The sequence below is a fragment of the Ursus maritimus genome, unplaced genomic scaffold (genome assembly GCF_017311325.1).
Source record: "Ursus maritimus isolate PB19 unplaced genomic scaffold, ASM1731132v1 scaffold_31, whole genome shotgun sequence".
Lineage (NCBI taxonomy): Eukaryota > Metazoa > Chordata > Mammalia > Carnivora > Ursidae > Ursus > Ursus maritimus.
This window is the reverse complement of record NW_024425675.1, coordinates 7442549-7463564: the sequence shown is the minus strand read 5'-3', so window position 1 is coordinate 7463564 and position 21016 is coordinate 7442549.

Below are 21016 nucleotides of genomic sequence, written 5' to 3'. Positions count from 1 at the left end.
ACCCGATGGCAGAAGCAGATGCGCCCAGGGAAGGGAGCGCCGACACCCGTGCTGCTGGGCGGTGCACGGATAGAACGAGTGGGTGGCTGCGGGAGAAGTGAGCCCCGCCCCTTGGCCGCCGCGCCTCTTGCGGGGTGCAGCGCCTTCACTGGTTCCTTGCCATCTACTCAGTGACTCTATGCACCGGCTCTTGAGGGTCTCCATCCTCAGTGCGCCTATTTGGCCCAAATTGATGGGAGATTGCGTCATCTTCGCCAAGCATTCATTTTCACAGAGGGAAACGGAGGCAAAGGCATGGGGGCAGAGCAGGCCGCGCTCCTTCCGCAGGACGCACGCAGCCTCTCCGGCCAGGTGAGCCCAGGAAGCAAAGCCTCAGAGGCCAAGCCTGACTTGAGCATTTGTGGTCATCACCCAGATTATAAACCTAGGCATGCCCTAGGGGTGGATAGTGGGGTTCCATGCGGGAATGAATCTGGTTCCCTCCAGCCCTGCCCAGAAATGCAGCCCAGCTGTTTCCCTCGTGGCCTTGACCACAGCATGAGAGGAATCTCATAGCACCTGAAGGGGCTTTGGAGACCAGCCCTGAGCAAGCCATCTCCCCAAGTGTGTCCCTGTATTCACACAGGCAAACACTTCCCAGCCATTTTCTGGCAGCTAGAAAGGTCCGCATCTATCTAGCTTTCTTACTGAGATTTTGGAGATTTAATCTTCACAGTTGGCATAAGCAACCTCAAATTTTTCATCAGCCTATTTTCCACCTGCAAACTGACTTTGAAGCACATGACATCTTGATATCAGTTCCCTTTCGTGGATATATAGTTCATGTAGAAAAAAAAATATTTATCAATCCAAAATGTCCTTGCGCCTTTCAAGCATCTGCAAACATGAAGTTCAGGGACGATATGAATGGACGGTGAATGAATGGATGGCTATTCTGTTTGCTGAATCATCAGTGGCCGCTCCCCACGGTGAGCCCACAAACAGCTGTCAGTAGGGAAGGCAGACAACCTCTGTGAATGAATAGGTGGCCTCGTATTATCATTTACATCGACCACGTGATTGAGTTAATTAGTTAATTGAGTGACATTGGATTTGCCCAGCCTGAACTTTCCGAACGCAAGAAGGTTTCGGCTTGCTAGATGCACACATTTATGCATCAACTCATTAATTCATTTTTCATTCAGCACATATCGATTGAGCGCCTGGTGAGCATATGCTTGGCTCCGTGCTCAGTGCTGAAGCTGAAGCATGAAACTCCACAGTCGTGGTCCCCGCCGGCATGGAGCTTACACCCGGAGGGGAAGCCACGTTAGATGCACTGCGACGTAATTTGTTAATTACCACGGGGCAGCTGTGAACATGGAGATGTGCAGGGTCCAGTGAGAACATAAAATAGGAGATCCAACCTGGAAAGGTGATAATTCATAGTAAGCTTCCCTGTACAAGAGGCGCTGAAGTCCCTAGGAATTAGCTAGGGCAGAGAGAGAAACGTGTTCTGGGCAGAAGGAGCCGCAGTAGGAAAGGCCTAGAGTCAGAGGGAGCTTGGCACTTGCAGGAGCTGAGAGAAAGCTGGTTAGCAGGAGAGGGAGACCAAGATCACTGAGGACCTTACCAAATATTTTTGGAATTTTATGCTAATGACAATAGGGAACCGCTAAGAGTTTTAAGTGGTAATGTAATGTGATCAGATACAGATTTTTAACAGGTTATTTGGCTGCCCCTAGAGAATGTACTGGAAGGAACAAGAATGGGCACCCAGAGAGCAGTTAGGAGGCTCTTGCTGAATCCAGGAGAAAGATTCTGAAGGTCATGCCTGAGGGCTAGAGGTTAGGGACAGGAAAGGAGCTACGATGGCTCCACCCTCTGCCCCCAGCATTGCTCACTATATAACTCACTACTCATTTTTGAAATAGAAATCAGTCACAAGAGAATAGGGTCAGGGAGGGAAAATAGTCAAAAGTCTAATCATTCAACAGACGTTTATTGTGTACTGTGTTAGGCACTGTTTATAGCATGTGAGGGTACAGCAGTGAACAGAAGACAAAATTAAACCTACTCCTGGGGCAAGCCCCTTCAAGGCTATATTCCTGATTTCCTTAACCTTGAACTTGTCTTGTTCCACGTTATGTACTGTGAGGAAGTGCGAAGGCAATCTTTGCAACTTTCCCTACATTTCCTTTATTCAGCATTTCCCTTTTCCTCTCCTAATGATTGATTGATTGTTTTATATTTATTTACTTTAGATGGGGGCAGAGAGGCAGAGGGAGAGGGAGAGAGAATCTGAAGCAGACTCTGTGCTGAGCTCAGAGCCTGACGTGGGGCTCGATCTCACAACGCGGAAATCATGATGTGAGCCAAAGCCAAAAGTTGGAAGCTTAACTGACTGAGCCACCCAGGCACCCCCTCTTCTAATGATTTGGAATCAATTTCATTCCACTTTTCTGAGAAATAAAAAAATTTGAGGAATGATATGCTGAAAAGTTGCAAACGTGTCCGGACAATTCCCCTCTGCACAGAGAGCTACCTTCTCCTCTGTAGTCCAAATTTGAGGTATTTCCTTCACATTCGTTCTGTGCCAGGCACTGTCTGAAGAGCTTCGTATGAGTTACCTCTCTTAACATTGATCTTCATAGCGTTAGGAAGTGCTATTATGAGCCCCAGAGATGAGAAAGCTGAGGCACACAGCAATTAAGTAACTGGCGCTGGGCTACACAGCTAGTGACCGACAGACCAGAGACATGTAGAATGCCTTCTCCCATTCCAGTCCCTACAGGGTCACTCCCTCAAACTAAGCTTTAAACAGGCACACCCAGAAAGCCAGCTCCACCACCATCAAATCCTCCCGAGATTCTGCAAACCCATTCTGCCACTTTCCCTCTGGGTTTTCTGAAATCTTTCCCTATGGCCGCTGATCTCCCTATCAAGGGGCCTGGTTTCCTTTGTGCTTCTAGAAGCCACCCTTTCCCATGCTGGACCCTCAGTCTGTCATTGAGAACGAGGATAATGGGGTCAACTGGTACAAAGGCCAGACATAGAGGGGAACATAGGCAGAGAAGGCCCCTTGTTTTCATCAGTGTCCTGGATAATCCTTTGGAGGCTGAAGTTAATGAGCCACGAGTGAACCAGAAATTCTGGCTGACCAGATTTTGAGAAAGTTCCCATCTGTTTTGTGTTTAAAATGGGCTTTTCATCTGTGAAGTTTCAAATCAGGGATTATGTTAATACTAGACATGGAAACATTCTTGGAGGTAAGACCATTCAGAGGGGATTTCTTGGAGGGTGTACTGAAGTTCGGTACGGAACCCGTAATCTATTTCCTGGGTGAATGGGCCCACTCTGGGCCCGCGGACTTGCTGACAGCCAAATGAGGAATAGGTTGGTGTGGGCAGCGGCAGAGCAGGGCAGGGGGCATGGAGGTAGGTAAGAAGAAGAGAACGGTTAGGGAGGAAAGCATTTCAATAGGTCAGGAGGTGTCTCCATATTTGTGTGGTGTTAAGAAATTATCTACACCGCCTGTTGGCGACAGGTCCAGGTGGATCTATCTTTTATAAAATCACCATAGTACCGTAGAGGGCTCTGTCACGAAACAGACCGGCTTGATCAATTCCTAAGGGCGGTTGAAGACATCTTTTTTTACTTGCTATTTTCCTCCAATCCCTGTGGTCCCCATCCCAATGAAGGTTTTGAGAGATAGAGATTCCCATGTCCAAAGTCAGAGAAATGCAACATTCCTAAAATAACATGGAGAAGCCACATTCATTACGTCTTTAGAGTGTGTTTGTAGGCTAGAAATCTTGAAGACAGTCTGTTTGTATTCAGAGAAAAGCATCTTTAACAGAGAGATCTCTGTGAAGAATGTGGGTCACCAGCTGGGCTCCATCTCCACCAAAGAAGACATGATAAGAGGAAGTGGACCCAGATGGCAATGGGAAAGATATGTGTTAAGCATGATACACATAGACAGTAAAAAAGCAAAGCTGGTGTACAGGGGCAAGAATCTGACAGTTCAGTCAGCCACCTAGGCATGGACCCTAGGATTTTTTTTTAAGTTTCTCCTGAAAATACCTCTGTGTCTCTTGAAACGACAATATTACCATTTTGGTGCACCCAACAGTGATTGTTCCACCCACCTCTGACAACTTAGACCCCTGGGTCCTTATTCCTCTCAGTCCTTAGCGCCCAGATCACCACATCTCCCTCTGGCGGTGGGTGCAAGAAGAGACACAAGGGCAGGTGCAGGTGGTAAGTGTGGTACTGATGGAGATGGGGGAGGTGGGGGGCAGATAGGAGGATGCTGATGGAGGAGAAGTTCTCTGTCCCTGTGCAGCTTGTTAGAGACACAGTCACTTATGACATTTGAATAATTTTATCTTCTTTTTCCTAGTCTCGCTTCAAAAGATTGTGATTTGGGGTATGAGAATAATGAAACCAAAGTACATTTAGGTATCCTTCCCAACCTCAGATACAAAGAGAGTCAGTTAAAGGAGGAGCTTCATTCTGACAAAGAATAAGAGGAGAACTGCAGGGTTGGCTCAGATTGACATCACTTCCTTTCATTCCTGACTCAGAGGGGTGTGTGTGTGTGTGTGTATGTGTGTACGTTTATAAAGGGAGAGCATATGCAAAGCTGGTTGCCCATTTCACAGATTTCATCTTAGTTAATTTAATGATATAAATAGGAGTTATCCAGCACATGTCTGACCATTTAATCTCCTTTCCTGTGTTGATGAGGATTAAAGACAGAGGCTGACTGCCAGTAAGACCTGCCTTAAATACGCTTGCTGAGAAACTAAGTGATTGGGGATGAAGTCGCCACATGGTAACAGCACCTCCTTCTTCTTGAACTCTGAGAGGCTTTTCCCTCTAATAGTGAAGAAATGGAATCTCAGACATTAGAATATTCAGTCTTTTATTTCATTTTCTCACCTGAAAGGGAACTTGGAACACCTTGTTGGACTCAGTTCTTCTTGACTATGACTTTAAGGACTAGAAACTAAAAAGAAGAAGTTCGATTTTTTGGAGGATAATTGCCATTGCTGACAGAAATCAAATTTATAACATCAGGAAAGTCTGGTTTTAATTCCCGCCATCTTCCTGGGACAGTGGGTGGCTTGGTTAATAAAGCTGATCTCTCACTTCTGGAATTGGATTGCATTCCCAAGCTGAAACATGTCTGCATTTAATTTGTATGTGCTCGTGTATTCTGGGTCTGTGCTATTCGATGAGAAATGGGGCTTCACTTAGGCACTGCAATACTAGCGGAGGAACATTTTAACTTGTTACAGGTCTCCTAAGACACAGGGATTTTAAGCCATTGCTTTTCAAAAGTTGAGTGCGATTGTGTGTGTGCCAAAGGGAGAGTGGGGGCAGCAGTGGGGGAGATGGTGTTTTATAAGGAGTCATTAAAATAGAGTTACACTTAACCAGGCAATTCTCTTTTTGCTTACATATCTAGGAAGTAAGCCAAAACCTTAGCAAAGATTCAGCATGATTATGATACTGAACAGTTCAAAAATTTCTCCTCTCTCTTAGTTTCTCTTTCTGCCAGTTGAAGACAAGAAGATTTATATTCAGAAGTGGGTGTTTCTAGAGGACTCAAATTTCTTGGTGTGAAATAATACAATTCATTATATGAACAGAGCTAAGAATAAAAATCATGTGACCATTTCCCATAATGGTCAAAAACCACATTTGACAAATTTTATCAACAATCCATGTTAAAACATAGGAATTGAAAACACTTTCATAAGAGGACATGATACACCCCTCAGCCCAAAGCCTGCATCTTAATCACTGGGGAAACACTAGAGGCTTTCCACTAAGTCAGGAACAAGGCAAGGAATGGAAGGGTGTAATTAGCAGCATGAAAACATAAGAAAGTATACAACCCATTGGGGAAGGTAAGTATATAGTCAAATACAGAATAATCTAATGCTTTCAATTCTAGTGTAAAAGTTAAAAGACAAGAGTATTAAAAGTAACTATAACTAAAATAACTTGTTAATGGATACACAAGATGAAAAGATGAAAAATGTGACATCAATAACATTAAGTATGGAGGGAGGTGAAAGGAAAGTGTCATTTTTATGTGTGATTGAAGTTGTTACCAGCTTAAAATGAAATGTTATAATGATAACATATGTCATGTGAACATCATGGCCAACATAAATTAAAGAAAAACCTAAATAAAACCTTAACAAATTTTTAAAAATACATAAAATAAGAAGAGAAACGAAGCGAAGCATATCACTCCAAAAAGTCATCACATCACAAAGGAAGACATCAAGAGAGGAAGAAAGGAATAAAGGGACTATGAAACAGTCAGAAAATAATTGAGAAAATGGCAATAATAAGTCCTCACCTAACAATAATTACTTTAAATGTAAGTGGATTAAATTCCCCAATTAAAAAACAGATGATAGAGAGAGGAGTTAAGATGGCGGAGGAGTAGGAGACACCGTTTTCAGCCGGTCCTCCGAGTCGAGCTGGATAGGTACCAGACCAGCCTAAACAACCATGGAACCAGCCTGAGACGCAGGAAGACGCATCTGGATCTCTACAAATGAACATCTCCAGCGCTGAGTATTGAGGTACGAAGCGGGGAGCCATGAAACTGTGCACAGATATCGGAGGATAAACGGAAGGGGGAGGGAGCTGCCGCATTCGGGTGCCGGGAAGCGGTAGCCACTTGCACGGGGGAGCGGGCGGGGCTCACAGTCGGCACCCGCAAAACGGCAGACTGAGACCGTGAACCGGGTGCGCGCGCCACCAGGCATCTCGCGGGACACCGGAATCCCGGTGCGCTCACTGGATCCAGACTGAGACCGGGAGATCCGGGAGCGCGCGCGGGGCGGCTGGCGGCTGGCGGCATTAGAAACACAAAGGACAGAGACACGCTTAGTAGAGAACGGGCCGCAATCCTTCTGTTCCGTGACAGAGGCTGAAATTTGGCCGCTGCTGCTCTGACTCTCAGAAGAGGCACAGCAAACCGCCAGGGAAAGCCGCCAGAGAACAAAAGCCTGGAAATACCGGCTCAGGGAGTGCCCATCCCCATCCCCCCTCGCAGGGGACACGGAGACTCTACCCAAACAGGGTTGCCTGAGTATCGGCGCGGCAGGCCCCTCCCCCAGAACACAGAAGGCAGGCTGAAAAATCAAGAAGCCCACAACCCGGGCGCCTGGGTGGCGCAGTCATTGAGCGCCTGTCTTCGGCTTAGGGCGTGATCCCGGCGTTCCGGAAAGGAGTCCCTCATCGGGCTCCTCCGCTGGGAGCCTGCTTCTTCCTCTCCCACTCCCCTGCTTCTGTTCCCTCTCTCGCTGGTTGGCTGCCACATAAATAAATAAATAAAATCTTTAAAGAAGAAGCCCACATCCCTAAGATCCCTATAAAACAAGGGGCACGGCCTGGGACCCAGTCAATAATTTGGGCTCTGGAAACCCCGCAACCTCTCTTCATCAGAATGACAAGAAGGAGAAGCCCCCCCCAGCAAAGAAAAGACAGTGATTCTGTGGCCTCTGCCACAGAAATAATGGATATGGATGTAACCAAATTATCAGAAATGGAATTCAGAGTAACGATGGTCAAAATGATGAGTAGAATTGAAAAAACTATTAACGAAAAGGTTACTGAGAATATAGAATCCCTAAGGACAGAAATGAGAGCGAATCTGACAGAAATTAAAAATTCTATGAGCCAAATGCAGGCAAAACTAGAGGCTCTGACGGCCAGGGTCGCAGAAGCAGAGGAACGGGTTAGTGAATTGGAGGATGGGTTAATAGAGGAAAAAATGAAAATAGAAGATGGTCTTAAAAAAATCCACGCCCACGAATGTAGGTTACGGGAGATTACTGACTCAATGAAACGATCCAATGTTAGAATCATCGGCATCCCCGAGGGGGTGGAGAAAAACAGAGGTCTAGAAGAGATATTTGAACAAATTGTAGCTGAAAACTTCCCTAATCTAGCAAGGGAAACAAACATTCGTGTCCAAGAGGCAGAGAGGACCCCTCCCAAGCTCAACCACGACAAACCTACGCCACGTCACGTCATAGTGCAATTCGCAAATATTAGATGCAAGGATACAGTATTGAAAGCGGCCAGGGCAAAGAAATTTCTCACGTACCAAGGCAAAAGCATCAGAATTACGTCAGACCTGTCTACACAGACCTGGAATGAGAGAAAGGGTTGGGGGAGCATATTTAAAGCTCTTTCAGAGAAAAACATGCAGCCAAGGATCCTTTATCCAGCAAGGCTGTCATTCAGAATTGATGGAGAAATAAAGACATTTCAGAATCGCCAGTCACTAACCAATTTTGTAACCACGAAACCAGCCCTACAGGAGATATTACGGGGGGTTCTATAAAAGTAAAAAGGCCCCAAGAGTGATACAGAACAGAAAGTCACAGCCAATACAAACAAAGACTTTACTGGCAACATGGCAACATTAAAATCATATCTCTCAGTAATCAGTCTTAATGTAAATGGTTTGAACCATCCCATAAAACGCCACAGGGTTGCAGATTGGATAAAAAGAAATGACCCATCCATTTGCTGTCTACAAGAGACTCATTTCGAACCCAAAGATGCATTCAGACTGAGAGTAAGGGGATGGAGTACCATCTTTCACGCAAATGGACCTCAAAAGAAAGCTGGGGTAGCAATTCTCATATCAGATAAATTGGATTTTAAACTACAGACTATAGTTAGAGATGCAGAAGGGCACTATATTATTCTTAAGGGAAGTATTCAACAAGTGGATATGACAATTATAAATATATATGCCCCCAACAGGGGAGCAGCAAGATACACAAGCCAACTCTTAACCAGAATAAAGAGACATATAAATAAAAATACATTAATAGTAGGGGACCTCAACACTCCACTCTCAGAAATAGACAGAACACCCTGGCAAAAACTAAGCAAAGAATCAAAGGCTTTGAATGCCATACTCGACGAGTTGGACCTCATAGATATATATAGAACACTACACCCCAGAACCAAAGAATACTCATTCTATTCTAATGCCCATGGAACATTCTCAAGAATAGACCATGTTCTGGGACACAAAACAGGTCTCAACCGATACCAAAAGATTGAAATTATCCCCTGCATATTCTCAGACCACAACGCTCTGAAATTGGAACTCAACCACAAGGAAAAATTTGGAAGAAACTCAAACACTTGGAGACTAAGAACCATCCTGCTCAGGAATGACTCGATAAACCAGGAAATCAAAAATCAAATTAAACAATTTATGGAGACCAATGAGAATGAAAATACAACAGTCCAAAACCTATGGGATACTGCAAAGGCAGTCCTAAGGGGGAAATACATAGCCATCCAAGCCTCACTCAAAAGAATAGAAAAATCTAAAATGCAGTTTTTATATTCTCACCTCAAGAAGCTGGAACAGCAACAGAGGGACAGGCCTAATCCACGCACGAGGAAGCAGTTGACCAAAATTAGAGCTGAAATCAATCAAGCAGAAACCAGAAGTACAGTAGAGCAGATCAACAGGACTAGAAGCTGGTTCTTTGAGAGAATCAATAAAATTGACAGACCACTGGCAAGACTTATCCAAAAGAAAAGAGAAAGGACCCAGATTATTAAAATTATGAATGAAAAAGGAGAGGTCACGACGAACACCATTGAAATTGGAAGGATTATTAGAAATTTTTATCAACAGCTATATGCCAATAAACTAAGCAATCTGGAAGAGATGGAATCCTTCCTGGAAACCTATAAACTACCAAGATTGAAACCGGAAGAAATTGATTCCTTAAACAGGCCAATTAATTATGAAGAAATTGAGTCAGTGATAAACAACCTTCCAAATAACAAAACTCCAGGCCCGGACGGTTTTCCTGGGGAATTCTACCAAACATTCAAAGAAGAAATAATACCTATTCTCCTAAAGCTATTTCAAAAAATAGAAACAGAAGGAAAGCTACCAAACTCATTCTATGAGGCCAATATTACCTTGATCCCCAAACCAGGCAAAGACCCCCTCAAAAAGGAGAATTACAGACCGATTTCCCTAATGAATATGGACGCCAAAATCCTCAACAAGATACTTGCTAATAGAATCCAACAGTACATTAAAAGGATTATCCATCACGATCAAGTGGGATTCATACCTGGGATGCAAGCGTGGTTCAATATTCGCAAATCAATCAGCGTGATACATCATATCAACAAGAAAAGACTCAGGAACCATATGATCCTCTCAATCGATGCCGAAAAAGCATTTGACAAAATACAGCATCCTTTCCTGATTAAAACCCTTCAGAGTGTAGGAATAGAAGGTACATTTCTCAATCTCATAAAAGCCATCTATGAAAAGCCTACTGCAAATATTATTCTCAATGGGGAAAAGCTGGAAGCCTTTCCCTTAAGATCAGGAACTCGACAAGGATGCCCACTCTCGCCACTATTATTCAACATAGTACTAGAAGTCCTTGCAACAGCAATCAGACGACAAAAAGGGATCAAAGGTATTCAAATTGGCAAAGAAGAAGTCAAAATGTCTCTCTTTGCAGATGACATGATACTCTATATGGAAAACCCAAAAGAAGCCACTCCCAAACTATTAGAAGTTATAGAGCAATTCAGTAACGTGGCGGGATACAAAATCAATGCTCAGAAATCAGTTGCATTTCTATACACGAATAACGAGACCGAAGAAAGAGAAATTAGGGAATCCATCCCATTTACAATAGCACCAAAAACCATACGTTACCTTGGAATTAACTTAACCAGAGACGTAAAGGACCTATATTCTAGAAACTATAAATCACTCTTGAAAGACATTGAGGAAGACATAAAAAGATGGAAAGATATTCCATGCTCATGGATTGGAAGAATTAACATAGTTAAAATGTCCATGCTACCCAGAGCAATCTACACTTTCAATGCTATCCCGATCAAAATACCGAGGACATTTTTCAAAGAACTGGAACAAATAGTCCTTAAATTTGTATGGAAACAGAAAAGGCCCCGAATCTCCAAGGAACTGTTGAAAAGGAAAAACAAAGCTGGGGGCATCACAATGCCGGATTTCGAGCTGTACTACAAAGCTGTGATCACAAAGACAGCATGGTACTGGCACAAAAACAGACACATAGACCAATGGAACAGAATAGAGAGCCCAGAAATGGACCCTCGGCTCTTTGGGCAACTAATCTTTGATAAAGCAGGAAAAAACATCCGGTGGAAAAAAGACAGTCTCTTCAATAAATGGTGCTGGGAACATTGGACAGCTGCATGCAAAAGAATGAAGCTTGACCACTCTCTCACACCATACACAAAGATAAACTCCAAATGGATGAAAGACCTCCATGTGAGACAGGAATCCATCAAAATCCTAGAGGAGAACATAGGCAACAACCTCTACGACATCGGCCAAGGCAACCTTTTTCATGACACATCTCCAAAGGCAAGAGAAACAAAAGATAAAATGAATTTATGGGACTTCATCAAGATTAAAAGTTTCTGCACAGCCAAGGAAACAGTCAAAGAAACTAAGAGGCAGCCCACGGAATGGGAGAAGATATTTGCAAATGACACTACAGATAAAAGACTGGTATCCAGGATCTACAAAGAACTTCTCAAACTCAATACGCGAGAAACAAATAAACAAATCATAAAATGGGCAGAAGATATGAACAGACACTTTTCCAATGATGACATGCAAATGGCTAACAGACACATGAAAAAAGGTTCAAAATCATTAGCCACCAGGGAAATTCAAATCAAAACCACACTGAGATACCACCTTACGCCAGTTAGAATGGCAAAAAATGACAAGGCAAGAAACAACACTTGCTGGAGAGGATGTGGAGAAAGGGGATCCCTCCTACATCGTTGGTGGGAATGCAAGTTGGTACAGCCACTCTGGAAAACAGTGTGGAGGTCCCTTAAAAAGTTAAAAATTGAGCTACCCTATGACCCAGCCATTGCACTCCTGGGTATTTACCCCAAAGTTACAGACGTAGCGAAGTGAAGGGCCATATGCACCCCAATGTGCATAGCAGCAATGTCCACAATAGCTAAATCGTGGAAGGAGCCCAGATGACCTGCAACGAGATGCCCTGCAACAGATGACTGGATTAAGAAGCTGTGGTCCATATATACAATGGAATATTACTCAGCTATCAGAAAGAACGAGTTCTCAACATTTGCTACAACATGGACAGCACTGGAGGAGATAATGCTAAGTGAAATAAGTCAAGCAGAGAAAGACAACTATCATATGATTTCTCTCATCTATGGAACATAAGAACTAGGATGATCGGTAGGGGAGGAAAGGGATAAAGGTGGGGGGGTAATCAGAAGGGGGAATGAAACATGAGAGACTATGGACTATGAGAAACAAACTGAGGACTTCAGAGGGGAGGGGGGTGGGGGAATGGGATAGACCGGTGATGGGTAGTAAGGAGGGCACGTATTGCATGGTGCACTGGGTGTTATACACAACTAATGAATCATCGAGCCTTACATCGGAAACCGGGGATGTACTGTATGGTGACTAACATAATATAATAAAAAATCATCAAAAACTTCTATCATAAAAAAAAAAAACAGATGATAGTTTAATGGATTAAAAAAAAAATCCAGCTATATACTGCCTACAAAGGACTCACTTTAGCATTAAGGACATAGACAGGCTGAAAGCAAAGGGCTGGAAAAAGATATCCTGTGAAAATGTAACCAAGAAAGAGCAGGAGTGCCTATCTTTATATCAGACAAAATAGACTTTAAGTCAAAAACTATAACAAGACACAAAGGAAGTTATGTATAATGGTAAAGAGGTCAATTCCCATCCAGAAGAGGTAACAATTATGAATATATATGCTCCCAAAATTGGAGCTCTTAAAATATAGATAGATAAGAGATACAGATATAAAGCAAACAGATCTGACAGGACAAACAGCAATACAATCATAGTAGGAGACGTCAATCCTTATGTAGGGTGATGGATATGTTAATTAACTTGAATGTAGCCACCATTGTGCCCCTATAACAATGTGTATGTATATCAAAACATCATATTGCACACCTTAAATACATACAATATTTATATGTGATTTTTATTTGTCAATTATATCTCAATACATCTGGAAAAATAAAATAAAAAACTCTAGCAAGTTGGTAGTATAACCACATTTCAAGAAATTTTAAAATACAATATTTGAGAGGCACCTGGGTGTCTGCCTTCAGCTCAGGTCATGATCTCAGGGTCCTGGGATAAAGCCCTGCATCAGGTTCCCTGCTCAGTGGGGAGTCTGCTTCTCCCTCTCCCTCTGCCCCTCCCCCCAGCTCATGCTTTCTCTCTTTCTCAAATAAATTAATACAATCTTTTAAAAAATAAAATATAATATAATATCTGATCATACATTCCTAGTTAGATATATCCAAAGAATAAAACTAAACCACAAAGAAATCTTAAAGTACATTCAGTAGTCTTATTTTTGCATTAGCACTGGTAATACCTAAGTTGAAGGGTAAAGCAGAGGAGTCACTTTGTTAGTGTTATTAGCAACCATGATTTTTAATGAAATAAAAAGGATTGCAAATGAAAGAACAACTCTGCAACAATGAGCATCCCTTGAACTCAGACTGTGAACTCTAAAAACCATTCTTTCTGGAGAAGAGAAGGTTGATTCTGGGTTTGGGGCAGGAAACATACAACCTGATTTGGTGCATCTTCAGTTATTTGTCAAAATCTACTGGGATCTTGTCAGAAGGGAAGTTGGAAAAAGGACATAGGAACCAAATTAAAGGGTCTCTTACTGGCCAAAAATTGTGTAATCTGAGCATCAAAAGTATAACTGCAAAAGACTGAAACACGTGAAATACACTAAGATCCATGTGTTACAATGATCCTCTAAGAAGATAACTCATTGGTCACCTTTGAAGGTTGTTAGGATACCAACTCATTTTGAAAATTCATATAAGAAAAAAAATTAAATACCTACCTTGCCTTTCCTGTAAGGACTATCTTTCAAAGTAACCAAATATTTGACAAAAGAATTTCCTTCTTTAGAGAAGAATTGCCATGAGTAAATGTAGAAGGACTTACAGAATTAGAAAAAATCACTAATAGTTCACCAATAGAATTAGAAAAATTGTAACCGTACTGAAAGAATGGATCGAACCAACAACCAGCAATGACAGCTAAAACCACAAGATGAAATACAGATGGACAAATTTTATAATAGACAGAATGGCTGACACCGGAACCCACTTATGTATCTTAGCACCACTACAAGTAGGAGAGACAAATATTAGGTGCATTCTGATGTAACGCATTAAGACGTACCCAGAACCCAGGTGAAAGTTCTGTACACCAAGAACTATAAAACATTGATGAAAGAAATTGACGATGACACAAACAAATAAAAAGATATTCCATGCTTCTGGATTGGAAGAACCAATATTGTTAAAATATCCATACTACCCAAAGCAATCTATAGGTGTAATGCAATCCCTACCAAAATACCAACAACATTTTTCACAGAACTAGAATAAATAATGTTAAATTTTGGATGGAATCACAAAAGACTCTGAATAACCAAAACCACCTTGAGAAAGGAGAACAAAGCTGGAGGTATCACAATCTCAGATTTCAAAATATACTACAAGGCTGTGGTAATCAAAATAGTATGGTCCTGGTACAAAAATAGACACATCGATCAATAGAACAGAATAGACAGTCCGGAAATAAACACACACTTATGTGGTCAATTAAGCTATGACAAATGAGACCAGAAAATGCAGTGGGGAAAAGACAGTCTCTTCACCAAATGCTGTTGGGAAAATTGGACAGCCGCGTGCAAAGGAATGACCCAGGACCATGTTCTTACACCATACACAAAAGTAGACTCCAGTGGATTAAAGACTTCAAACTCCTAGAAGAAAACACAGGCAGTAAGTTCTCTGACATTGCTGTAGAAACATTTTTCTAGCTATGTCTCCTCAGGTAAGGGAAACAAATGTAAAATTAAACTATTGGGACCACACCAAAATAAATTGCTTTTGCACAGTGAAGGAAACATCAACAAAACAAGAAGGCAACCTACTGAATGGGAGAAGATATTTGCAAATGATGTATGCGGATGTTTTAAGAATTTAAACAACTCAACACCAAAAAAAAAAAAAAATCTGTTCATTTTTCCAAAGAAGACATCCAGATGGCCAACAGACATATGAAAAGATGTTCAACAGCACTCATCATCAAGGAAATGAAATCAAAATCAAGAATGAGATATCACCTCACACCTGTCAGAATGGCTAAAATCAGAAACACAAGAAACAACAGGTGTCGGCGAGGATGTGGAGAAAAAGGAACGCTCTTGCACTGTTGGTGGGAATGCAAACTGGTTCAACCACTGTGGAAAATAGTATAGAGGTTTCTCAAAAAGTTAAAAATAGAATTACCATATGATCCAGTAATTCCACTACTGGGCATTTACCCAAAGAAAATGAAAACACGAATTCAAACAGATATATGCACCCTTCTGCTTATTTGTTTCAGAAAAGGAGTAGCTTCTTTTGATAAAAGAATAAACCCATTCAAAACAATTTTTGAAAGTTGCTAAGATCAGCAAGATCAAGTGTTGGGACTTCGAACCTGTATTTGTAACCAGCTTGAGTTGCACTAGCCTTCTGCAGGCAAATTCTAGATGAGGCCCAACCATTAAATACGAACTCCCGTCTCCCTCTTCCCCGAGCAGGGGGAATCAACACAATTAGTAAGACTTGACAATACCAAAGAAGGGCTGGGAAAAGGAGGGATACAGCAAAGTGATGTTTCGTAAGATACCCTTAACAACGATTTCTTCACCTTCTGTCCTGAAACAACACTGATAATCAATAAAGGTTTTCAAAAGGGCATTTGCTTTTATGTACTTCCGAGTAGAGTTCAATGTGTCTGTCATAGAAAGAGAAAAGGCTCAGACCACTCTCTTAAAATGTGCATTCCACCTGTAATATTTATATCAAATGAGTTAAAAAAAATTCATGCTCCAAACGACATTATTTGATGTGTGACTATTCGTGAGCGAGCTCTAGTTTATAGAAGTGTATGTATAAATGTCGTATAAACTCCTCTAAAGGAATTATTCTCTGATCTGTGAGTTCCAGTATATTTCATTTGAGACCACAAAAGGAGAAGATAATATATATTAAAATATATGATGTGTATGATGCTTAGAATCATTTATTCAAGATATGTTATGAAAGTGTGTTTTTTAAACTTCTTTTATCAAAGTTATCATTAGTATATTTGCTCAGGAGTCAATATCATCTGTATCTGATCAGACTGTGAAGCGTTTCAATACGGTAAATTAGGGAGTTATCCAGGAATGCCATATGGACTTTGCTGGTACGTTTTATGTACTAAGAAATGACTTCATAGATTTCTCTGGTGACTTCGATTAAGTCTCTGGTGACTGCCAAACTGATATAAAAACTTACCGCCATCTTGAAATGATCAAATGTTAAATACTCAACTCTATGTAATTTGAGTATCCCATTGAAAAACCAAACCCTTTGTGAATGAATTCAGTTTAAGAGAAATATTTGGGAAGTTGTGCCTGAATATCTTTGAAAATTGAGGCATACTTGTGGATAAAGTATTCAATACTTTTTTCTGTGGTCTAATTTTTGGAAGTTTCCATATGAATAACATTTCAAGTCCGTCTCTATGTTTAACTACCATTCCTTTTTATTTCTAAATTGTATGTTTCTTGTAATTTGTTGAGTGTTAGGTAGAGAATTGTATCACTCAGATTAAGTAATAAGTATGGGTATAGTGCAGTTACTGAGACAACTAAACCAAACAAATGTTCCAAAAGACAATCTCAGTGTCAGTATTAAGAAAAGCCGTTTTAAAAAGGGGTTCTCTCTCTAGCTTTAGGGGTCAGAAATCTCCAGAAATAGGGACATTTTTGGAAAGAGAATCTTTAGCCTATGAGATTGTAAAAGTGGCTCCTGATTGTACAATTGGATTAAGGCCAAGTATGCAAATGTCAACTTTTGGATGGGATCTAGACATTTCGGCCAACTATCTCGATATTTTGTCTGTACAGACCAAACCAACCACTATTTGATAACTGACCAAATTTTCTCCTTTTATTTGGATATGCCAAACACTTTCATTATTTTTTTCCATTCCGGTATAACTGACATATAACATGACATTAGTTTGGGATGTACAGCATAAGGATTTCGTATTAGCGGACGTTGTGAAATCATCATCATAAGTCTAGTTAACGTCTGTCAACATACACAATTAACAATTTTTTTCTCGTGATGAGAACTTTTAAAATTTACTCTTAGAAACTTTCAAATATGAAATACCATATTATTAACTATAGTTACCAGGCTGTACGCTGCATTCCTATGATTTATTTCGTAACTGGAAGTTTTGATCCCCTTCTCTCCTTTTGCTCACCTCCCACCCCTGCCTCTGGCAATCATCAAGCTGTTCTCTGTATCTGTGAACTTGTTTTGCTGTCGTTTGTGTGTTTTAGAATCCACATGTGAGATCAATGGTATTTCAAGCACTTTTATTATTATCCTCACTTTCTGGATGAGGAAAAGTTTAAATAATTTCTTTTTAAAATTACTTTGTATTACTTTTTGTTAAGTAATTTCTGCAAGATGAAGCTGGGTTCTGGGCTCAAGGAGTCCTATTCCAGAGCCCACTGTCTCTTCCTTCCTCCCTCCCTTTCTTTCTTTCTTTCTTTCTTTCTTTCTTTCTTTCTTTCTTTCTTTCTTTCTTTCTCTCTCTCTCTCTCTCTTTCTTTCTTCTTCCTTCCTTCCTTCCTTCCTTCCTTCCTTCCTTCCTTCCTTCCTTCTTTTCTTTCTTTCTTTCTTTCTTTCTTTCTTTCTTTCTTTCTTTCTTTCTTTCCTTTCTAAATTTAATTAGCCAACATATAATACATCATTAGTTTCAGATGTGGTGTTCAATGATTCCTTAGTTGGATATAACACTCAGTGCTCATCGCATCGTGTGCCCTCCTTAATACCCATCACCCCGTTACCCCATCCCCCCACCCATTTCCCTTCCACAACCCTCGGTTTGTTTCCTTAGTCAGGAGTCACTCATGGTTTGTCTCCCTCTGTTCACGAACACCCTACCATGGTATGCGAGATTTGGTTGCCTGTGTAAGTGAGCATGTCTTCGAATACTCAGATCTAAAAAACACTGCTTTGAAAGAGATCTGTGTAATCTGGCGATAGAAATCACACCTTTCCCTGCGCTGCAGTAACAAAGTATCTGTATCAAAGTCTCAGTCAGCCAATTCAGTAGTTGTGGGTATATTTGCCTCCATTGCTGCTTCATGAGATCCTTGAGAATGAAGAATGTGGTGTTTTTGTTTTTGTTTTTCATTTTTGGGCCCCTAGCACCTAGCATGAAGCTTTATAAATTGAAGGTTTTCAATTAAAAAAGGAAAAATGTGTGGTTTAGAAACTGTAGAAGCTACAATCTTCTGGAATCTTGTAGAATCTTCTGGAAGGGTTTAATCCTTTATTATCATCTTTGTTAATACATAAAACAGGGCCAATATTACATATTCAGGGGGAAAGAAAAATGCAAATAGTTAGCTCCTTCAGAGACTAATTGTAGGAATAAATTTTAAAATTATTTCTTTGCTTTCTGGAGTTCTTAGCTTTACATTTCACTTTTACAAAAAATAAAAGACTAGGTATTTTTCTGACCAACTAGTTTGGCCCATGTTAGGAGGAATGTGTGTCTTTAGAGCACTATTTGTAGCTCAGGTCTTTTGAGGCCCTTCGAGAATTTCTCCTTAACATTCCCCAAACTCTGCATTTTGCTGGGTATGCTCCTTCATGCTTCCAGATGAAACCTATTACAGAAACCCAGGGGCCAGAAAGCGCTGGAGCCACATGGACAGGGCAACACCAGCACTGGATAGAGAACAAGAACTTGGGTCTTAGACTCAGTTCAGTTATTGACTCGAAGGTGATCTTAAGCATGTCCTTTAATCTCCGAAGAACTCCATTTCGTCAATTTGTAAAGGGAGAGGACTGGTTTAGATGACCCTGAAGCACCTTTTCAGCTCTCACCATCTATAAGTCTTTAACCTAGTTCATTTCTTCTTCTGAGCAGGGACAGCACAGTTCGTCTGGCCATCTAGTGAGAAGCAATCCATTCGGATGAAGGTATGTCTACTGAATTTCTCTGTATGCACTTCTGACCCATTTCCACCTTTTCTGCCCTAATCTTGGTCCCCAGAGGCTGACCTTTGAAGACTGCATCACCAGGCTCCATTGCCCTCTGGCCTTTGGTTAGGTCCAATGCTGGGGTGGGCGGGGCCACCAGCAGGAGATTAGAAGGTAGGAAGAAGAAGAGGTCAAGCTCTCTATTTCTGGCCCTGAGGAGGGGGGCAGAGGTTGCAGTTTTCTGTTCAAGTGTTGAAGCCTACAGATCCTGTCAGGGTTTCCTCTATAGAAGCAGCTTAAGGAATTGCTTTGGCGGTTGTCTCTTTTGGTCTAGGGGCGAGAGTGCTTTCTGCTCTTGCTACCACTGTGTACCTCTCGATTCTTTGTTGTTGAGTTCTCTTAGTTCTGCCCTTATCTTTGTAAAGAGGTCAGTCATTAAAGTGTCTTTTACCTTTCCCCATTTTGAGGAGGTTGGCTATATTTACACACTTACTGAAAGAATGATTCTAAAAATTTTCCAGCCATAATATTTTAGTAATCTGATTCAGATATTTGACACAAATAGGAACTTATGAAACACTTTGTCAGAAATGGATCTGCCCAGGGATCTGACAGAAATTACCTATACTTTTGAAATCCTGACAATTACATCACAAGGTAAACAAACACTTTTGACTAGTGTTTCATCTTTCTTAAACATTGCAGTGGATTTACCCAAAGAAAATGAAAGAGTATCTTGACAAGTTATATGCACCCTATGTTTATCGCAACATTACTTATAATATCTAAGATATGGAAACAGTCCAAGTGTCCACTGATAGAAGAATAGATAAAGAGGATATGGTGTGTGCGTGCGTGTGCGTGTGTATGTGTGGTGGAATATTACTCAGCCATCAAAAAGATGACCTCTTGTTATTTGCAACAATATAAATGGACCTAAAGGGTATAACACTAAGTGAAGTAAGTCAGTCCGAGAAAGACAAATACCATATGATTTCCCTTATATGTGGAATTTAAGAAACAAAACAAGCAAACAAAAAAAGAAAAAAAGAGAGAAACAAAAAAAAAAACCCAGACTCTCAAGTACAGAGAATAAACTGGTGGTTGCCAGAGGGGAGGTGTGTAAAATAGATAAAGGGGACCAAGAGTAGACTTAATGAATAATGCTGAATCATAGGGCACCTGAGTGGCTCAGTCGGTTAAACATCTGCCTTCAGCTCAGGTGATCCTGGGGCCTGGGATCGAGCCCCGCATTGGGCTCCCTGATCAGCGGGAAGCCTCCTTTTCCCTCTCCCTCTGTCTGCTGCTCCCCCTGCTTGTGCTTGCACTCTCTCTCTCTCTTTGTCAAATACATAAATAAAATTTTTTAAAAGAAGAATTGTTGAATCACTATACTGTATGCCTGAGACTAATGAAACACTGTGTATTAATTATGCTTCAGTTAAAAAGAAAAAGAAAAAAAGTATCGCAATGGAAATGGCTCCTCAATTCACTGGCAGATCCTGGGGAGATTAGGGTTGAAGACATTTCAGTTTATAAAACTGTGCTTTGGTTGGTTTATACTGAATTTAATTTATTTAGATTACTCTCCTAGAAGGTTGAAAATACATTTTCTAATAAAAAAAGTAACCCCAGTATATACTAGAGGACTGAGAGCTCTGATTGTAGTTGACCACAATAAACTCTTGGCAAGTAAATGACAAATTTTCCCCAAAACAAATCTGGTGAAACTCACCTTAGTCCAGCTCTATGTCCTGGGAAGAAAGCAAGGACAAGTGACAATGAGAGAAGATTTTGAGGACCCTCTAGAACTTTAGCACATTGA